The sequence below is a fragment of the Lathyrus oleraceus genome, chromosome 1 (assembly GCF_024323335.1).
Source record: "Lathyrus oleraceus cultivar Zhongwan6 chromosome 1, CAAS_Psat_ZW6_1.0, whole genome shotgun sequence".
NCBI lineage: Eukaryota > Viridiplantae > Streptophyta > Magnoliopsida > Fabales > Fabaceae > Lathyrus > Lathyrus oleraceus.
Genome location: NC_066579.1, coordinates 98,893,042 through 98,897,407, shown reverse-complemented (window position 1 = coordinate 98,897,407; position 4,366 = coordinate 98,893,042). Strand labels below are relative to the sequence as shown.

The window sequence follows — 4,366 nt, the reverse complement described above, 5'->3', positions numbered from 1 at the left end:
TTTTGGGTTTATATTGCAATTGTGTTCTATCATTTTTTCCTTGCTTTCCCATCAATTGAATAATTTATAAAATGATGGAATTTAAGGGATTTTTTTTAATGGAAGCGACATATTTTGAGGTTTTCATTCACTTATGGAGAGACAAGATGATGAACAAAGGAGAAACACTCCATTAAGTCCCAAATTATTTATTCTACAAAAATATTCAATCTTTATATATGTCTAAAAAACCTAACACATTGAGTGTTTGTGGGTTGTAGAGATGTTACAATTAAGTGGGCCTAAAGTCCATCAAAATTATTTTAAAATTTATATTAAATAATTTTAAATCAATATATATATATATATATATATATATATATATATATATATATATATATATATATATATATATATGAAAAAACTTAATTAAATAAATTAATTTATTCTATTAATTTTTTTGACTTAAATGCACCTTTAGTCTCCTATATTGAGTGTTTGAAACTATTGATCTCCATATTATAGAACTAGTTATTCTAATCCTTTAATTTTGATGACCTTTGAATTTTCGTAGTTCTCCTGCAATTTTGCATACGTGACATTAATGATTAGAATAAAAATTTTACTTTTAATGACGGTTTTTTTACAAAAATAACCCAATTTTTCAAGGAAATTCCCAAAATACCCCTAGTTTCAAAAAAATTTCCAAAATACCCCACTTTTAGGAGGAGTCGCCAATTGAATTGGAGACTCCTATTAAAACTTAAGTGAAGGCGCCAATCCAATTGGCGCCCATGTGTAGGTTTTAAGAGGAGTCGCCAATTCAATTGGAGACTCCTCCTAAAATGCATTTTTTGTATTTTATGGTATAAGTGAAAGATAAATTTGATATAAGACGACTTGATATTAATAAAGTTTGGAGTTTACACAAAGAAACCTAATGGTGATGACCGGGATCACCTAACCGACATTCGGTCCCACATCCTCTAGCTACCCTAACCCTTGGCCCTAACCCACGTTGACGATTCTGCACCGGTGTTTGATCATCTGAGGCCCTAGGAGCGTCACTACCAACTACAAGAGAAGGTTCGTTGAGGTATTCAGACAAGTCAGCATAGTCTTCAGTATGCATCGATGGTGTACCGCCGTAGCTGAGCTCATGACCCATGCCAGAGAACTTGGGATGTGGTTGACTCATGGATGGGCGACCGGGACGGTTGAAGGGAGACATGGGTGTGAATGATGCGTCGAGGAAAGGTTGGAAAGGTTGTTAGGGTGTTTGGTAGAGATAGGATTGTAGAGATAGGATTGTTGGATGTTTTGGTTTTGTTTTGGTTGGGGCGTCAGTTAACACATGGTCATGACGGTGCTTTCATTTGCGACACTCCGATCTTGCGAAGTTTTGCGACACTGCGTATAAAGCATTATTACTCTTATATGAGAAGTTTGGATGGTTCTTCCAATTTGGGTTATAGGTATTCGAATAGGGGCTTCCTTGAGCATAGTTTACTTGCTCTGTTTGGATTCCAGTCAAGAGTTGACATTCCGCAGGAGTGTGGCCTTGGATTCCACAGACCTCGCAATTCTGAGTTACAGCAACCACGGCGGCTGGAGGTGATACGTTTAAACTTTCAATTTTATGGACCAAAGCATCCACTTTTGCATTGACGTGATCAAGGTTACTTATCTCGTACATGCCAGTTTTCGTTTGAGGTTTTTCCACATTCGTTCGTTCGGTTCCCCACTGATAGTGGTTCTGGGCCATGCTTTCGATAAGCTGGTAAGCATCAGCGTAAGGTTTGTTCATTAGTGCACCACCTGCAGCGGCGTCTATTGTTAACCTTGTATTGTATAAGAGACCATTATAGAATGTGTGAATTACTAACCAGTCTTCCAAACCATGGTGTGGGCAAAGTCTCATCATGTCTTTGTATCTTTCCCATGCTTCGAAAAGAGACTCGTTGTCTTTCTGTTTAAATCCGTTTATCTGGGCTCTTAACATAGCTGTTTTGCTTGGTGGAAAATATCGGGCAAGAAAAACTTTCTTCAACTCGTTCCATGTGGTGACTGAGTTGGAAGGAAGAGATTGAAGCCATCTTCTAGCGCTATCTCTTAATGAGAAAGGAAAAAGACGAAGTCGAATTGCCTCTGAAGTGACACCATTAGCTTTAACAGTATCAGCGTATTGGACAAATACGGATAAATGAAGGTTTGGATCTTCGGTAAGATTTCCAGAGAATTGGTTCTGTTGCACAGCCTGCAACAACGAAGGTTTAAGTTCAAAGTTGTTTGCTTCGATTGCGGGCGGAGCAATACTTGAATGCGGTTCATCTTGTGATGGAGCGGCGTAATCTCTAAGAGCACGAGCTGGTTCTGCCATCTCGGTTAAAGAAGGAAAATCTTTGAGATCAGGAAGGTCTATAGGAGGGAGATTGTTTTCAGCACGATATTCCCGAATTCGTCGTAAGACTCGGAGATATAGTTCGATATCGTTGATTCGTAAATAGAGCGGTTCGCCTTGAGAGCGAGTGCGTGGCATACAAATCAACGAAAGAAAGAAAATAGAAGGAAAAGAAACCTTAGTCTCTACAGCGTAACGGAAGAGTTACGATATCGATTGAATAAAAGTCCCCGGCAACGGCGCCAAAAACTTGATCGCTCGACTGGGTGAGTCGAGAATGGGATACAAACTGCAAGTGCACAGTTCTATCGCGTAGTTTTAAAAGATATCGATCCCACAGGGACTTATGAATCGATATACCGTTATCTAAGGTTACTACGTAAATCTAAGGTGAAAATGTTTGATTGTTTGGGGAAAAAACTAAGAGCTAAACTAATATCTAGATTAAATATTAATAAAACGGATATCGGTATGTAGTTCGTCAAAACTAGGGAATCAAGTCTTTGTCGGTTTCTTGGTTTTAAAATGAATCGTTTCGGTTAACTTTATTGGTTAAAGGTTCTATCTCAAACTCTCGCTCTGTTGAATAAACCATGATTTTATATTAATGTTGCTGTCACTCATAATTAAGTCAAAAACCATATTTTGAAAGCAATAAAGTTGCAGAAACTCTTTTTAAGAAAATACTGACCGTTTTAAACACCCTTATCTCAAACTCTCGCTCTGTTGACTTAGGTTATATAGTTAAATCCAAATGCTTAACTCTCGTCCTCACATTCAATCTTTAAAAATACTTTTTGGAAAAGGTCAGAATTTAATTAACTCCAAAACTTGCTCTCGCCCTGATCTAGAATTAATGCCTAACTTACACTGTCCAGTTAAAATCTCAAACTCTCGCTCTATTGATTTTAACTTCTTTATGTCTTTTACTTTTGTAAAAAATCTTGTTATTAACCTGTAAGTTGAGACCGTAAAAAGATTGATTTTGATTTTAAGTTTAGATAGACCGACTCAGTCTTGATCCCTTATTCTGCTTATTTTACATACCGATACCTAGGCAAATTAGCCAGACATGCTAAACAAATAAAAATTTATATCATGCATAAACAGACTCATTCCAGGCAGATAATATAGATAAATAATAAAACAAAATATTAAATAATGATTAAAGAACCTGAATGCGTGATACAATAGTCTTGAACACTCCACCACAAGCCGGTAGGATTTGTTCTTGGATTCTTCAATTAAACAGTAAATTAAATCAAGGAAATAAAACTGGAATATAACGTAAGGTTAAATCCAGTATAAAGTTGCACAATAGTTTCCGGTGTAGAAACTATTATGCGAAAAAAATATCTAGAAGCTGAAACGGGAAAGGTAAATTTTGCAAGAAAAAAAAAAAGAATGTAAAGCTTGCAAAAGAAATAAATAAAATAAACAATGTTAAGTGCTGGAAAGGAAAAAAATAAGCAAAAGGTGTGACAAGAAAATTTGGCAGAGCTTCGGCAATATGAGCGTGGAAAAACCGGTCCTTTGAAACTTCCCAATTAGCTGTTATTTATACAGCTGCTGGTGTAACTGCTTTTCAAGGGTTTCCGTGTGCGTGGTCTCGTTCCGAGGGTTAAGCGTGCGTGGAAATAGCTTTCAACGTGGTCAGTTGAGTTCCTTGCACCAAAAATATAGAGGACTGGTGTGACGTTCGTCACACCATGTGTGACGCTCGTCACAGGAGTGCTTTTAGTGTGACGCTCGTCACAACCCTTGTGACGCCCGTCACAGGCATAACGTGCACTTTCTTTGGGCTGGGCTTGGTCTTTGTTATTTGTTTCCTTTTTATTCCTTTTTATACCTCCTTTTCTTCCCTTTTTCACTTTTGCTTCAAAATGGATACCTGACATACATAGCAAGGAAATACTGCATAATATCTGATAAAATGAGATATACTAAAGTAAATGATAATATAATCTAATTGAATTAAGTCTTAAA

At 36.9% G+C, this 4,366-nt stretch overlaps 1 pseudogene; it reads left to right on the top strand.

Annotated features, from left to right (window-relative positions):
* The first annotated feature begins 1,874 nt into the window (after nucleotides 1-1,874).
* Nucleotides 1,875-1,974, top strand: LOC127116399 (uncharacterized; annotated as a pseudogene).
* Nucleotides 1,975-4,366: the final 2,392 nt, after the last annotated feature.